We start from the raw sequence: 18270 nt of genomic DNA, 5'->3' as shown, positions 1-18270 counted from the left end.
AACCATTTTCCCATGGCACCTGTCAGAATCATTACCAATTGTTTGGGAAGAAAAAGTACAGTCTCTCAGCTTGAAGACAGTCCCCCAAGCCCTTCCCCACATTAGCTTTCTAGATTATTAGTGTGAAGTGTGGTTTTGGTTCCAAAGAGATAAGCCTCAGACCCTGCATTCTGGTGTGATCACCCTGACTTTACCCTGGGCTGCCTAGTGCTTTTGGGAGGAGTCCAGTCAAAGTGCTTATTCTTTACATTTATAGAGGTTTTCTTTCCCCCTGAAGAGTCCAAAGTGCTTTCCCTCTCTCTGTCTCTCTGCCTTCATTTCTCATATCCTCAAAATATTCCTGTTTGTGTAAAAAGAGGAATGTGGTCTTAGATTCATTTCTTATGAGAATTCATGGAATGGAGAGAGGTGTTGACTTTGCCCCAGATTTTGAATTTGATTTTCAGAGTCAGGATTAAGCCCCAGGTCTTCTGATGTTGAGACTTGTACAGTGTTTACCAGACTCCAGATGTTATTTGAAAAACAAAACACGAAAGGCTACTTACTTCCACGTAGTATTTTATCACAAACTGCATACATTAAGTCAGGAATTTCAGGAAGTGTTATAAATATGAAAGATAATTTAAGAGATGTGAATTGCTGTGTCATTCAGTGGCTTCTTCCAAAAGCAAGGGAGAGGCAGTGAATTACGCCTCTCGTTCTTTATATCTTGAGATTTTAAATCAGTTTTCTGTTCTTACGTTCCTAATCTGTTATTTCCACTAAATTATTTTTTAAAAATATTGATCTGGCAAATTGGCTTTTGTACCTAACATTTGACTTGTTAATTAATTTCAGAGTAATATAGTGTCATTCCCATTTCTATAGCTTTACCTTCCATGACTCCCTATGCTATAGTGTGACTCATTTGTTCTTTCCCTAAGGATCTGGAAATAAAATCATGTTATTGAGAAGAGAAAAATAGAACAGTTAAACCATCTTTTTTGCCAGGATATTCTGTTGTTGTTTTTTTTATGTCGATATGTAGACACATTTATAATATAGGCGTATACATATCTACACCTATGATTTCTATGTAAGTCTATACTTTTATTCATCAGGAAAATTATTGGCAGCCCACTCAATGCCAGACTCATGTGCTGGGTTCTGGGAGTCCAACAGACACAAATTCCTTGCCCTCAAGGATCTTGTAGATGTTAAAGAATCAAGCAAATGCACCTAATTGTGTGTGTGTGTATATATATATATATATATATATATATATATACACACATACATTTATGCAGATGTATAAACATACATATATATGCATACATATATATGTACATATATATATGCATATGTATTTAATTGTACATACGGAAGAAGTATATATAACATGATAGTTAAGAGCATGCATTTTTAAGGGTGCCTGGGTGGCTCAGTCAGTTGAGCGTCCGACTTTGGCTCAGGTCATGGTCTCACAGTTTGTGAGTTTGAGCCCTGTGTCGGGCTCTGTGCTGACAGCTGGGAGCCTGGAGCCTGCTTCAGATTGTGTTTCCCTCTGTCTCTGTCCTTCCACGGCTCATGCTCTGTCTCTCTCTCTCTCTCTCTGTCTCTCTCAGAAATAAATAAACATTAAAAAAAGTTAAAAAATAACTTTTAAAAAAGAAAAAGAGCATGCATTTTTAGAGTTGGACCCGGTTTCCTAGCTCTGCCCACTACTAGCTGAATAGCCTGGGGCAAGTCACTTAAACTCTCACACAGCCTCCTCATTGGTGAGGAAATAGGAGCGCCCCTTGTGGTTTCAGTAAGATAATGCAGAGAAAAATTTTAACGTGGCTGTTCTGTAGTAACTACTTGATAAACCTAATTATGACCACTATGTTCCATGTGCAATGACCGTTTAAGTACAGTAAGTTAGCAAGCTATGAACTGATACCTCTCTCTGAAATCAAGTCCACGGAAGACATTTATTCTAGACTTTTTTAGGGATGTGATAAGGAGATAAGCCATCTGGTAGCGTGCAGTTATAAATAAAACTTCTTTCTGTGGACAGTCTTTAGTTTATAGTTACTAAAGGAAGTACACACTGCTTCCTCTAAGCAGAACTTAGAGAATTGGGCCCTTAGCACTTGTCCACTTTCAAAATGTCGAAAATAAAAACATGGAAGCCTTCAAGCACTCATTGAAAATAATGTTTATCTCTAAATACCATCTGGTATAAGCTAATTGCTTATACTCTCTTCCTAACTTGCTAATGAGTTTTCACTGAAGGACAAAGGAAGTTGTGAGAGTAAGAGAATGTGATCAATGAAATCCTTAGGAAGGGTAAAACTTTATGTGTCTCACTTCACGCAGTGCTTAGAGCCATGTCTGACTTTGCAAGGAGGATTGAACAGGTTTATAACATTATTCTGAGAGATGGAAGTGATTTGAGTCTGGAGCAAACCTTTCAGCAAATGTAGTCTATACCCTGTGATGTTGGCGGCTTGGTCAGTTGACCCAGAAGTTACCCTTCTTTAGAATGATACCACCATATACCATGCATTGTTTAGGATGAACCGAAATCAGAAAATACATATATAGGACTATAATGTGTTTATTGAAAAAAATCCACCTATGGGTGGACCTGTAGAGTTCACACCCAGTTTGTTGAAGGATCAACTTGTACTTAAAAATGGCTGAAATGGTAAGTTTTAGGTCATGTGTATTTCACCACGGTTAAAAAAAAAAAAAAGTTAACGTCCTTGGATAAGGCACCTGAAAGAAAATCGTGTTGCTAATTGCCTGTCTCCTGTCTTGGCAAGAATTAGTGGAAAGGATCCCTGGAGGGAGTGAAGTGATTTGGGATGGAGAAACTCTAAGGTGGAAGGATCTGGGGATGTGTCCACTAGCTTGTGTTGAATGGTCGTGAAGAAAGGGCCTCGTAAGGTTTCTGGTGCAGCATCTGCATTTCATGAGTGAGGAAACTCAGGCCACTAGTAAAGTGACAGAGCCTGGAGTAGACACGGGTTCTCCCACCTTATTGGCCTGTGTGTTGGCTCCCTGGTGATACCTTTTGCCCTGGCTCATCCTGTGGGGTCTCAGAAGTTTTCTCACTGATACTTCCTGCTTGTTATCTGTCTTAAGCCTAGGACTTTTTATTTTCTGGAGTTAGTGTTAGTCATTACAGATCAAGGTCTCAGATTTCAGACACCAGTTGCAAATGAGGTCACCATGCTTGCCACACTTCTAGCCAGCAAACTGCAAACATGGGGGCTCTCATGATCTCCTCCTCAGGCTTGGTAATTTACTAGAACAGCTCACAGAACTTAAGAAGTTACTTTACTTATCATGATTGGTTAATTTTAAAGGACGCAGGTCAGGAATAGCCAAACAGAAGAGATGCATAGGGAAATATAAGGAACAGGAGTGACACAAGCTTCCATGTCCTTCCCAGCACATCCATTTGTTGATCCAGCTGTCCGAACCCTGTTGTTTAGAGGTTTTTATAGATGTTTAATTAAGTAAGTGTGATTGATCAAATCACTGGTCATTGGTGATTGAACTCAATGTCCATCCCCCCTGCGACCCCGCTCCCTGGATGTCAGGGTGGGCCCGAAAGTTCCAACCCCTCTAATGGCTTGGTTTTTCTGGCAACCAGGCCCCATCGTGAAGGTAGCTACACCCAGCCCCTATCTCTAATGAAACATCTCTTTATCTTACAAAAGAATTTTTTTTTCTTTTTTAGCACTTAGGAAATTGTAAGGGTTTTAGGAGCTGTTTGCCAGGAAGTAGGGACAAAGACCAAATGTTTATTTTTTCTTCTACCATGGCTAGGAACAAAGGGATAGATGGGGTAAGAGGAGAGAGAGTAATGCTGGCTGGAGGGAGGGCATGATCTTTCAGCCTGGCTGGTGAAGTGCCATCTGACAGAGACACTAAATGGAGCACTGAAGCAAACGTGCATTCATCTGAGGGAAGATGCAGGAAGAGCTGTAAGTGTAAAAGGACAGTGGTATCACTGAGGGATTTGAGAAAGGGGATGATGTGAAACACGCCAGTATTGTGTTGCCTTAAAAAGCACATCTGCAAGCGGTCTTGTATATTCACAAAAACACTTTCTACCTACCTGACGTTGTGGCTCTCTGAAGTTTTATGATGCCTGTAGTTTTTTTTAGTAATGAAAGGAAAATGTTGAACTCCCTACTTACCAAACTCATTTCTGGGACATCATTTTTCCTTGGAAGTTTTTGAAAACCATTCCAGTAATACTCAAGGGAAGGTGAGACTTTGCTTCTATGGTATAAGGTTAAGACCCCAAAGCCCAGTGTGGTTTGAGCCAGTGAAACCACTGAATGTATATGTGGTATCAATCTAAGTATGCATGTCTGAGTGGTAGGTGTTGCTGCTTTAGATGTGGATTTATTCCTGAGTGAAATGAGGAGATACTATATGCGGAGAAAAGTAATTAAGAAAAGCATGTCTAACAAGGGACATGTTTCAGTTGCATATCCAAGAGCAAATGTATGTATGTATGTATGTATGTATGTATGTATGTATGTATTTTTAAAGTTTTCATTTATTCTGTGAGAGAGAGAGACAGAGAAAGAATGCAAGCAGGGGAAGGACAGAGAGAGAGAGAGAGAGAGAGAGAGAGGAAGAGAGAGAATCTGGCAGTGCAGAGCCTAACGCAGGGCTCGATCTCACTAACCATGAGATCATGACCTGAGCTGAAATCAGGAGTCCGACGGGTAACTGACTGAGCCACCCAGGCACCCTGTCTTTATTTTTTAAAGATATGAACTCTTGAGTCATAGTTCTCCTTGGGTTTTAGCCATTTTCTTGTAGCAAATGTATTCTGAAATACAGAGAGGTTTGTGTGCTTCAAAGTGAACAGTGGAATGATTTACTTTTTTAAAAAAGGTAGTATATCAGCTCAGAGGGGGCACATGGCAGAATGGCTGAATATGAGCCTGGAGCCAGATGACCTGGGCTTGAACCCTGGCTTACTAGATGTGTGACCTTGGATAGGCTATTTAACCTTTCCGTTCCTTAAGTCTCCATTTGCAAAATGAGGCTAATGATTGTATGTCCAAATGTTTCTGGATTGTGGCTGTGCCTGGCACAATTGTTAATGGCTTTCCCCTTTGATTCCTCAAAGTATCTTTATTTGGGCAATAAATTATATAGTTGCCCTACCAATAATCGAACCTGTGTCAGAAGATCCATTTTGAAGATTAAAAGCATTAAAAACAATACCTACTTATAATATGTGCTCAGTAAGTACTAGTTGCTATTATTAGCTGTGACAACTAGAATCCATGTTTTAAATACCCAGTTTCATGCATTACCCCAGAAGCAAGAATTGTTACTGTAGACCTTGAGCTCTGAAAGTGACATTTTTTTTGTTGGAAAATGGAGAATCACCACAGTGTGAGCAAACTTAATACAGTTTTGAAAAATTCTCTTCCATTTTAACCTAGCATGGGTGAAACAAGTAGCTTGAAAGAAATGGCTGTTTTCTTTCATTTCACTAACAGGGTAATCACCACCCAGGGCATGCTGGTTTTACGGAGAACATACCATCAGGGTTGTTAATTTGGGTTTTGTGTTTAATGTGCTGTTCTTTCCACTCTGATCCCTAGTTTTCTTTCTTTGATCTTTCTTTGGGCATTACCTTCCTTTTCCTCTCCTCATGTAATGTCTAAAGTTAATTGCTGTCCCTTCTTCATACATCCTTGTGCTAGGGGATAAAGAAATTATACATAACTGAAAAAGCTTTATTTGCAGTAATGGTTTCATGTACCTACTCTTAAAATCCTTTGACGTGTTTGAGATTGGGTAAAAAAAAAAAGTGGGTTAATTGGGATATGACTTTTCTTCATATATGCATCTTGATCAGAGTCGCTGCTAAGCTTGCAAGGTAGTCACGCTAGACAGGCACAGAGGTGGGGCGGACCTTGACTCCTGGCCTTGCCACATGCTAGCTGTGTGACCTTGGGCACTCCATTTATTTCATCTCTCTGAGTTTCAGTATTTAGCGTGCTTAAAATGGGGGTAAAGATATGTGCTGCTTTCCAAGGTTAAACATGAGGCTCAAATGAGATGATGAGTTAGTGTGCTCTAAGCAAATGTTGGCCAGGAGTTCCTTTCTTTAAAAATTGGTTGATGTGGTTGGGACTCCTTTTGGAAGATCCATGAGCAGAGGCTTGGAGGAAAAGAAGATAAAAATGCTGCTTCTGTTTGTGTGTTTCTGAGTTGCCTGTGGCTGTAGTACTTGGCTATCTAACCAGGTGCTGCTTCAGCATGCATGAAGTACTTCAAATGGGCAGCAAGATGGTTTTTCTTTTATCCTAAACTTCAGGCTGTTGGAAGCATATCTGTGGGAGCCTGTGTGATCTGACAGCTTGAAGGCTCAACTAGAAGTCAAGTGTGCAAGGGCGCCCAGCTTTGAGCCAACCAGGGAAAGGATGACTTAGCTCTCAAAGGAACATGCACATTTCTCAGGTGATAGAGTAGAGAATAAAATCTGTCCCTTTAAACTCCACATTCCCCTGCTCTTCAACTTCTAAGGAAGTTTTTGACTACTAGCAGTCTGGGGCTCTGGAGCCAGCATAGTATTTTTCTTCTTTTAGTTTATACTGGTTTATGATTTTCTCCCCTTTAACTTAAAAATTGTTTTTATTATAGAAAATTTCAAATATGCAAAAGTCAAGAAAATAGTATATTATACCCCCATGTTCTTAGGACCTAGTTTTAAAAATTATCAACTCATGTCTAATCTTGTTTCATCTGTATTTCTTCCCGTTTTGTCCTTGCTCTTCACTTCCCCTGGTTTATTTGAAGCAAATCCCACACTTTATATTTTATTAAAAATATCATCCTGTTTGTTTTTATTTTTAAAAGGTTTTATTGTGGTATAATTGGCATAAGTTTCAGGAAACTAAAGTGTGCTATTTGATAAGTTTATACATCAGTGTGGATGTGTATACACACAGATCAAAAAGTATATACACACACATATCCATGAAACCACCACAGTCTAGACAGTGAACATATCCATCACCGAAAAGTTTCCTTGTGTCCCTTGGTAATCCTTTCCTCTTGCCCCTCTCTGCCACCCATTACTGATCTGCTTTCTGTCACAATACATTAGTTTCTATTTTTTAGAGTTCTAGATGAATGAGATCATAAAGTACGTACTTTTTTTTTTTTTTTTCGCCGTAGCATAGTCTTTTGTCTATTCTACCAAAATCATCATGCTCTGACTAGGTACCATTTAGGAAGCTGCACGACCCTTTAACAGATATTATAGTAGTCCCGGTGAGAAATGGTGGTTTGGACCAGGGTGGTTACCATGGAGATGATAGCTGCCACAATTAGAGATCTGCTTTAGAGGTAGAGCTAATCAGACCAGCTGGATTTGGGGATTAGGGCGGGGGGGCGGGGGGGGGGGGTGGCGGATCCAGAATTACCCCTGAGGATTCTAGCTTGAGCACATGAAGAGAGTGTGATGAAATGGAGGAGACTCAGTGAGGAGCAGCTATGTATGACCTTCCCTGATTCAGTCCTTCCCTGGATGTCTATTGCTTCTTCAAAGCTGTCATTATTATCATTGGTTGATTTGAAGCAGTACTTGAACTGCAGATGAAAAAACTGTATTTGAAGCACTTTAAAGTATTTACAGGATTACTGGGTGTTATCAGGAATGATATTAAATAAAGGCTAGCTGCCATTGTCAAGTTGAAAATAATGAATTTCAGTGTTCTCCTCAGGTGTTTGTATTATCATCTGGACCAGGCAAGGAGAGACTAAGAAGTACAGAGGCAAATCACATTTTTAAGAGCTTTTAAAAGCTGCTTGAGGTGAAGTTCACTCCACTTTTTTCATGGTTCCCAGAATGTTTTTGTGCTGGTTTTATCATTGAAAATGTTCTGCTAAGTCTGATGCTGTGGTGATAACATCTGCATGCAGTGACTAGCTTTGTGAATTTCACCATAAAGTAGGATAGCCTGTCTTCCTTCTACAGGGTTATTAACATGTCAGGTGTTTTATTAGAACTTGGACTCCCTTTGGGGGTTTGGATTCAGAAAAACTGAGTCAAGTGATTTCTTTGGTTTTGGAATTTTAGAAAGTACATGCCACCTGGATTATTAAGTTTATGGGCACCTTTGGGAAACCCGATTAGTTATGAACTAATACTATATGATAGTAACAACTGCACATTTATTGTTTATTACTTGCTGAGTGCTTTATATGCATTATTTTATTTAATCTCCACATCCGTCCAATGAAGTAGGTACTATCATCCTCTCCATTTTGCTGGGGAAGAACGTGGGATGCAGACGGGATACCTGATGAGACCTAGACTAGTCTCACAGTCAGGGTTAGAGCTATGACTTGGACCCAGGCAGGTAGTCTGGCTGCAGAGCTCATGCTTTTCATTAAGAGATAATATTTTCATTACGAGATGGTATTCCCCGGTGGCTCAGTTGGTTAAGCCTGCTTGGGATTTTCTCTCTGCTGCTCCCCTGCTTGTGCTCGTATACGCTCTCTCTCTCTGTCTCAAAATAAATAAAAATGTGTTATTTTTAAAAAAAGAGATGATAGAGGTGGATCTTGCAAGATAAATAGAAGTTTAATGGACAGTGGGGACTGGCATATAAGGTAGAAAGAATCTAGTATCAATGCGGGGACGTGAGAAACTTATTGTCCTGGGGGCTAATGATGAGAAATAATGTTGATAATGCAGGTATGACCAAAAAGACTTAGGGCCTAAAAAATACCTATTTTGGTTATCTAGAGCAGCTTTTTCATTGATAATTTTATGAGGTCTTTAAAAAGTCTCCTTGAAATCTTGAATAAGTGCAGGATATCCCATTTCTATTTTCTCAGTTCCAAAGATCTCAGATGGGGAGCTTCTGAACAAGCTGATCTCAAAAGCATTTTCTGATTTCAGACAACCTAGATTTTGCCATCCAGGAGTAAATCCACTGCTCCCACCTTTTCTGCTCAGCTCTGAGTCCCTTTAGTGTTAAAAGAAATCTGCTTGTTACTTTTAAACTGAATAGTATTTCCAAACCTGCTCCCACTGACAATAGTTGAAAGGCTAATAGTCAGCTAGCATCTGAATACCATTGGAGTGGTACCTCACTTATTTGGTTCATAAAAAGGATGATGGTTGTAAAAAGGAAAGTGTATGATGTGGTGGGTTAGCCATTTTTTGGAGGCTAACTCTTATTTCCTGCTTTAAAAATGTATTGTGCTATTTTGTAGTTAAGAATCGATTATAATGAGGAGGTAGTAAATGCAAAATAAAAGGTGCTTTTAGGTTTTAATGAACAGTGCTATTGCTGAGTATCAGTGAAATAGATTTGTTTTTGTTTTTGTTTTTTAAATGAATAGGTAGTTTGTGGATGTGAATTTCAAAAGGTACACACTTTCATCCTGTATCTCAAATCCCTTCTTTCCTCTTCAAGCAACTTCAATTGTCCTTTAATGGCCCTTTTTATAAAGGGAGTCTATACTTGTATTAGCATATATGAGTGTGTTATTTTTTTTAGGATTTTGTTATGGAAATGCTAATTAGTAAGAGTAGAGAGAATGTTATCTTGCCAGTCATGATAGCAACTAGTGTGTGTGTGTGTGTGTGTGTGTGTGTGTGTGTGTGTGTATGTGTGTGCACATGAGCAGATAATCTAAATAAATGTTTACTTTTCACCTAAAAAATAATTAACATGCAAATTAACAAAGTTTAACCCATACTAAGGAAAAAGATTAGTTAGATAGAAACTGACTAGGCCCACATTTGGATTTAACAAAGACTTCAAAGCAGCTACTATATTTAAAGAACTAAAAGAAAATGTATTCAAAGATACAGTAGGAAATATGATGTGAGTCAACAGAGAATCACAATAGACAAATGCAAATGATTTAAAAAAAGTGAAATTTATGGAATTGAAAAATACAATAACTGAAATAAAATTTCCCTAGATTAACTCAGTAGATTAGAAATAGAAGAAGGAATCAGTGAACTTGAAGGTAAATCAAGAGAAATTTCCCAAGCCAAAGAATAGAGGGGGGAGAAAAATTGGACACAGATCAGTAGAGCACTGTGTGACAATATCAGGTGCTCCAACATAATTATGTAACACATGTATAATAGGAGTCCCAGATGGAGAGGAGGGAGAAAAAGGGACAAAATATTTCTGAAGAAATTGTTTAAATACCAAATTTGATGAAAATTATCTGAAAAATCCAAAAAGTTGAAATAACTTCAATTTGGATGAACACAAAGAAGAATACACCTAGACAAATCATAGTTACACTATTGAAAAACAAAGATAATATTTTGAAAGTAGAAAGAGGAAGCCCCTTAACACATATAGGGCAAGAATAATGTGACTAATGGCTGATTTCTCATCAGAAACAATGGAAGCCCGAAGATGGTGTAGTGATAGATCCCAAGTGCTGAAAAAAACCATCAACTAAGAATTCTGTGTCCAACAAAACTATCCTTTAAAAATGAAGATGAAGGAGGTTTTTCTTCTGGTTCTGGCAAAGTGGAGGAGACATACATTTCCCTGTTCCTCCCACTAAATGTAATTAAAACTCTGGATACTACAAATAAAATAAATGTAAGAAAGGTGAAAAGAAGGGTGCCTGGGTGGGTCAGTCGGTTGGGTGTCCAACTCTTGATCTCAGCTGGGGTCACAATCTCGCAGTTTATGTGTTTGAGTCCTGCATCAGGCTCTAAGCTGACAGTGTGGAGCCTGCTTGGAATTCTCTCTCCCTCCCTCACTGCCCTTACCCCACTCGTGTTCTCTCTCTCTCTCTCTCTCTCTCTCTGAATGAATAAATAAATAAATAAATAAGATAGGTGAAAAAAAGGAAGAGTACCTGTGGACCTTAGAAATGAAATGGTAGTGAGTTACATGCATTTTCTTTTGATCCATATGTCTCAGAATTGGAGCTGAGGAAACCAGCAACCTACAAATGCCAGCAGATATAAAGTCCCAAGGAAAGCCTGCTGTATCTAGTTAAAAGAGAAAATAGGAAAGGGGTAGTCTAACCATACAGAAAACTTTTAGGCAGTAACCACTTTATTCCATCCAAACACTGCATAAAAAATCGTGTTCTCATCCAAGCCTGCAAAGTCCATGTGGAGAGCCTAGACTTGCACCCTCATGAGTCTGTGTTGAGGTGCCTTAATACCCCCACCAGGGTGGCATCAGAGAAGGTAAAGTAAGGACAAGGCCTTTCATCATTGCTAAGCAGTAATACTGCCACCCTCACTGTGGTGTAAGTGGAGCTTTGTGGGGAACCAGAGCTCTCCCCTCCATGTACCAGTAAATAACGAGAGTCTCTCCTGAGGTGTCAGTGGAAGCCATGTGGGGAACCTGGATTTCTACTTTCACCTGGCAATAATGAGATGGCTCCCTCCCTCCCTTCCCCTGCCAGTGTGGGTCATAGAAAGCCAGGTGAAACAGCACAGTTAAATAAGATTCAGAGGCTTGCAACATAATAAAAATGTATTCAGGTTTCAACTGAATAATCATTTAATCATACCCAGAACCAAACGAAAGAAACAATAGATGCTAACACTAAGATGGCAGAGGTTTTAGAATTTTCCACCAAAGATTTTAAAGCAGCCATGATAAAGATTCTTCAGTGAGCAATTAAGAACGTGCTTGAAACAAATGAAAGAAAAATGGAAAGCTTCGGGAAAGAAATAGAAGATATAAATGAGAACCAAATGAAAAATTTAGAGCTGAAAAATAGAATAACCAAAATAAAAGCTTTATGAATGGGCTCAAAAGTAGAATAGGAGGGACAGAATAGCAACAGCAAGAACAACAACAACAAAATCAGTGAACTGGAGACTAGAATAAAAGAAAGTACCCATTCTGAACAACAGAAGAAAAAAGAGAAAATAAGCAAACGAATGAGCCTCAGGGACCTATGTGACTTTAACAAAAGATCTAACATTTGTGTCATGGCAGTCCTGGAGGAGAGAAGGAAGAGGGTGGGGCTGAGGGAGCACTCAAAGTAGTTACTGGATGCATACCTCCCAGACTGAGGAAAGACTTAAACCTGTAGGTTCAAGAAGTTAAGTGAACCCTAAACAGGACTGTCCCAAAGAAATCCATACCAAGACATCATAATTAAACTGCTGAAAATAAAAGACAAAGAAAAATATTGAAAGAAGGCAGAGGAAAGAATACCTTACCTATAGGGAAAAAGTCAAATCAAATGACAGTGGACTTCTCATCAGAGATCCTAATAAAGGCCCGAGGAAATGGCATGATAGTTTTAAAGCGTTTTCTCTCATGTTTTAAAAATTTTGTTTGATGGTTGAAGCAGAAATTATAGCATAGTCTGATGTGTTTCTAAATGTATTTAGAAGAAGTCTTTCATACATTATTTTTTTAATGTTTATTTTCGAGAGAGAGAGAGAGAGAGTGGGGAAGGGCAGAGAGAGAGGGAGAAACAGAATCCGAAGCAGGCTTCAAACTCGGAGCTGTCAGCATAGAGCCTGACTTGTGGCTCATGCTCACTAACCTTGAGATCTTGACCTGAGCCAAAGTCAGATGCTTAACCAACTGAGCCACCCAGGTGCCCCCATACAATTACATTATAAACAGGGGAGGCTAAAGGGATATAAAAGGAGATACGTTTTCTATGTTTCACTGGAACTGGTAAAATAACACCAGTAGACTCTGATGTTTTATATCATCACAGTTTTATATATATGTTTACATGTCACATATATATCTGTAATGTAGATATAAATGATAAGATATAAACTGTGATTTACATATAAAACTGTGATCTATATATAAAACTGTGATAATATACATGTATACACACACACACACACACACACATATATAAATGTACACTCAAAACTCTATAGGTAAGTAAAAATGGATTTCTTAACAAAAATGTTTAGGTAATATATAGGAAGACAGGAAAAAGCAAACAGAAACAAAATCATAGAGAACTGACAGAAAAACAACAAAATGGTAGATTTAAGTTCTAACATATCAATAATTTCATTAAAAGTACATGCTCTAAATATATCAGTTAAGAGACAGATTGGCAGTGGGGACTAAAAAATATAACCTAATTATATACTGTCTACAAGAAACTCATTTAAAATATAACGATATAAGTGGATTGAAAACAAAATGTTGGGGGACACCTGGGTGGCTCAGTTAGTTAAGCGTCCAACTTCGGCTCAGGTCATAATCTCATGGTTCGTGAGTTTGAGCCCTGCGTTGGGACTCCGTGCTGACAGCTCAGAGCCTGGAGCTTGCTTCGGATTCTGTGTGTCCCTCTCTCTATGCCCCTCCTCTGTTAGCACTCTGTCTGTCTCTCAAAAACAAATAAACCTTAAAAAAAAATAAAATGTTGGGACAAGAGATACAAACATTAATCAAAAGAAAGCAGGAATGGCTATATTAATACATAAAGTAGACTTCAAAAAATTTTTCATGTTTACTTTTGAGAGAGACAGACATAGTGTGAGCAGGGGAGGGGCAGAGAAAGAAGGAGGCAATTTGAAGCAGGCTCCAGGCTCTGAGCTGTCAGCATAGGACATGGGGCTTGAACCCATGAACCATGAGATCATGACCTGAGCTGAAGTTGGAAGCTTAAATGACTGAGCCACCCACACACTCCTATAAAGTAGACTTTAAAGCAAAGCAAGTTTCCAGAGTCAAGGAAGGGTATTCTATAGTGATAAAATGGTTAATCCAACAAGAGGAAATAGAAATACTTAAGAATTTTTTTTTAATGTTTATTTTTGAGAGAGACAGAGAGAGACAGAGTGCAAGCAGGGGAGGGGCAGAGAGAGAGGGAGACACAGAATCTGAAGCAGGCTCTAGGCTCTGAGCTGTCAGCACAGAGCCTGATATGGGGCTCTAACTCATGGTCCATGACCTGAGCCAAAGTCAGATGCTTAACTGACTGAGCCACCCAGGTGTCCCAGGAAATAGTAATACTAAATGTGTATATACCATTGAATACAGCTGAGACATATGAAGCAAAAACTAATTTAACAGAACATTCAAAGAAGAAATAGACCAATCCACAATTGTAGCTGGAAACTTTCATGCCCCTTTCTCAACAATCGATAGTATAATTACATAGAAAATCAGCAAGGACATAAAATAACAGTGATACAATCAGTGGATAGGATCTAACCAAGATTTCTAGAACAATTACCCTACAACAGCAGAATATCCATTCAAGTAGTCATGGAAAATATACCAATGGAGACCACATCCCACACCATCATATAAACCTCAGTACATTTAAAAAGTTTTAATTGTATAAAGTATAGTCTCCAGCAACAGTGGAGTCACACTGGAAATCCATAACAAATAAAATAGGAAAATCTCCAAACACTTAGAAACTAAACAACACACTTCTAAATAATCCATGGGTCATAGGGCAAGCCTCGAGGTAAATCAAACAGTGCACTGAACTGAATGAGAATGAAGACGTAGATGAATGTGTTACCAGCGAGGAGTGGCCCACGTGGCATCCTCCTGTGCTCCAGGGTCAGATGCTCGCTCCGGGTAACCAACTCCCCACTGGGACACCATGTATAAGAAAATCAGAATAAATGCTTGATTCCGTGTTATGTTCTAAGCAAAAGTGATAGTGCAATAGAGTCTTACAGAAATGCCTCATGCCTCATTCTTTTTAATAGCTGTTCAGTAGTCCACACTGTGGACTTTATCAAACAGCATGTTTAATAGTAGTGCTTTTTGACTCTTTGCTGACTGATGAAAATTTGTCCAACTCTGTCCTTTCTGTTTTTTCCCTTGTCATTGTGTTGGGTATAAAAAGGAGGGACAGGGAAGTGTCTCTCCTGACTACACAAAATGTCGTTGTTAGTTCTCTTATGAAATACATCTTGGCAGGCCTTGAGCACATTGGCCACCTTCCTTCCTGCAGGCTTGTTTCTCATTCAATAAGCCAGTCGTACTGATGAGGGTTCTGTGGTATCTTGTGTGGATTTTTCATTATTGATGGCCTTCATGCCTTCCTACATGTTTTGAATGAAGATAGATTCCCCTGCACTAACACTCAGAGATTGCTTCTTTATCTCTTTTCCTGAGAACTTTAGCTGCACCTTGGCCTTTTGGGATTATTGGGGCAGACATTTAGAACTTGCAGTTTTGGGGGCACCTGGGTGGTTCAGTCGGTAAAGCAACTGACTCTGGATTTTGGCTTAGGTCATGATTTCACAGTTGGTGAGATCAAGTCCTAAAAGTTTGTTAGTGTAACATTAAGCATTTAAGGCCATGGAAATACTGCGACCCTGCAGTGGAATGAAGAATAGACAGTGGCTTAGTCTGTGACCGTTTCTAAGTACCTGGAAATGCTTAGAAAACATGAACTTATGACCACATAGTTAAAATTTGTAAGTCAACCCAAAGCTATCTACACATTCAATGCAATCCCAATCAAAATTGCACCAGCATTCTTCTCGAAACTAGAATAAGGAATCCTAAAATTCATATGGAACCACAAAAGGCCCCGAATAGCCAAATTAATTTTGAAGAAGAAGACTAACGCAGGAGGCATCACAATCCCAGACTTTAGCCTCTACTACAAAGCTGTCATCATCAAGACAGCATGGTATTGGCACAAAAACAGACACATAGACCAATGGAATAGAATAGAAACCCCAGAACTAGATCCACAAATATATGGCCAACTAATCTTTGACAAAGCGGGAAAGAACATCCAATGGAAAAAAGACAGTCTAACAAATGGTGCTGGGGGAACTGGACAGCAACATGCAGAAGGTTGAAACTAGACCACTTTCTCACACCATTCACAAAAATAAACTCAAAATGGATAAAGGACCTGAATGTGAGACAGGAAACCATCAAAACCCTAGAGGAGAAAGCAGGAAAAGACCTCTCTGACCTCACCCGTAGCAATCTCTTACTCGACACATCCCCAAAGGCAAGGGAATTAAAAGCAAAAGTGAATTACTGGGACCTTATGAAGATAAAAAGCTTCTGCACAGCAAAGGAAACAACCAACAAAACTAAAAGACAACCAACGGAATGGGAGAAGATATTTGCAAATGACATATCGGACAAAGGGTTAGTATCCAAAATCTATAAAGAGCTCACCAAACTCCACACCCAAAAAACAAATAATCCAGTGAAGAAATGGGCAGAAAACATGAATAGACACTTCTCTAAAGAAGACATCCGGATGGCCAACAGGCACATGAAAAGATGCTCAACGTTGCTTCTCATCAGGGAAATACAAATCAAAACCACACTCAGATATCACCTCACGCCAGTCAGAGTGGCCAAAATGAACAAATCAGGAGACTATAGATGCTGGAGAGGATGTGGAGAAACAGGAACCCTCTTGCACTGTTGGTGGGAATGCAAACTGGTACAGCCACTCTGGAAAACAGTGTGGAGGTTCCTCAAAAAATTAAAAATAGATCTACCCTATGACCCAGCAATAGCACTGCTAGGAATTTACCCAAGAGATACAGGAGTACTGATGCATAGGGGCACTTGTACCCCAATGTTTATAGCAGCACTCTCAACAATAGCCAAATTATGGAAAGAGCCTAAATGTCCATCAACTGATGAGTGGATAAAGAAATTGTGGTTTATATACACAATGGAGTACTACGTGCCAATGAGAAAGAATGAAATATGGCCCTTTGTAGCAACGTGGATGGAACTGGAGAGTGTGATGCTAAGTGAAATAAGCCATACAGAGAAAGACAGATACCATATGGTTTCACTCTTATGTGGATCCTGAGAAACTTAACAGAAACCCATGGGGGAGGGGAAGGAAAAAAAAAAAGAGGTTAGAGTGGAAGAGAGCCAAAGCATAAGAGACTCTTAAAAATTGAGAACAAACTGAGGGTTGATGGGGGGTGGGAGGAAGGGGAGGGTGGGTGATGGGTATTGAGGAGGGCACCTTTTGGGATGAGCACTGGGTGTTGTATGGAAACCAATTTGACAATAAATTTCATATATTGAAAAAATTAAAAAAAATTGTTAACTTCAAAAAAAAAATTTGCAAGTCAGTGTGTTAACCATGCTTGGAGAAAACATGATTCTTTTAACTTCTGCCACTTTTGTCTGAGCCCTTGACACTAGACAAGTAGTTGTCAAGAAAAAGGAAAACTAAGATAGGCAGCATTATTCAACCGTCTCTTGTGTTCAGTAGACAAAAAGTAGGCAGCTGTGTGATTAGTTGATTTTTTTTGCATAATAGGGGAAAAGCAAAAAGATCCTTTTAGCCCCCAAACTTCCCGTATGTGGTTCTGGTTTGTAGGAGGTTATTGGTACTTCTCAGATGTTCTTTGCATGGCTAATCTGATGTTGAGGCCCTTTTATCCTGGCAGCTAAAGTTTAAGGATGTTCATTTCCAGTGCACTTCTATCCAAAGCTCTCCTTAGAAAAAATAGTCTTACCTCTTGGCTGGCTGTTTCTGGCTTCAATTTTCATTACAGTGGTAGTCACTGTGTGTTCTTGCCTCCTCTTAGGGATTGTCCAATTTCCTCCATTTCTGGTCTCTAAACAGGGAGTGTAATGGACTCAAACCAGCTGCCTGGGTGTGAATCCTTGTTCTGCCACTTGCTTAACTTACATCAGAAGTTGTTATGGAGGGGTGCCTGGGTGACTCAGTCAGTTAAGTGTCTGGCTTTGGCTCAGGTCATGATCTCACGGTTCATGAGTTCAAGCCCTGTGTCCGGGCTCTGTGCTGACACTTCAGAGCCTGGAGCCTGCTTCAGATTCCGTGTCTCCCTCTCTTTCTGCCCCTCCTCACTCACATTTTGTCTCCCTCAAAAATAAACAAACATTAAAAAAAAAAAAAAAAGATGTTGTTATAGAGAGGGGTACCTGGCTGGCTCAGTTGGTGGAGCATGTGACTCTTGATCTTGGGGTTGTGAGTTTGAGCCCCATGTTGAGTACAGAGATTACTTAAAACTAAAATCTTAAAAAAAAGTTGTTACGGAGATTGCATGGGTTAATATTTGCATCCATGCTTGGCTCATAGTAAGCACTATATAAATCTTTTTGGAAAAGATAAACTGTGTTCTATATCTTGATTGTGGTGGTGGTTACTTGCCTATACATTTGTCAAAATTCATCAGGTATGTGCATTTAAAAAGGCTTGAAAAGGTTAAAGTTTACTGTACGTAAATTATACCTCAATTAACCTGACCTAAATTTTTTTTAAAAGATAAAAGGCAAATTTCTTCAGTCAGCAAAGGGTTTACTAGCTGTTACACAGTAGGAT

General features: G+C 39.3%; 1 protein-coding gene across 1 annotated transcript in view; it reads left to right on the top strand.

The window, feature by feature from the left end:
- Positions 1–18270, top strand: part of SUMF1 (sulfatase modifying factor 1) — a 97752-nt gene that overhangs the window by 66819 nt on the left and 12663 nt on the right. The gene's annotated exons all lie outside the window — the stretch shown is intronic.

Source organism: Panthera leo, chromosome A2 (assembly GCF_018350215.1).
Source record: "Panthera leo isolate Ple1 chromosome A2, P.leo_Ple1_pat1.1, whole genome shotgun sequence".
Lineage (NCBI taxonomy): Eukaryota > Metazoa > Chordata > Mammalia > Carnivora > Felidae > Panthera > Panthera leo.
This window is presented reverse-complemented; position numbering and strand designations above follow the sequence as displayed.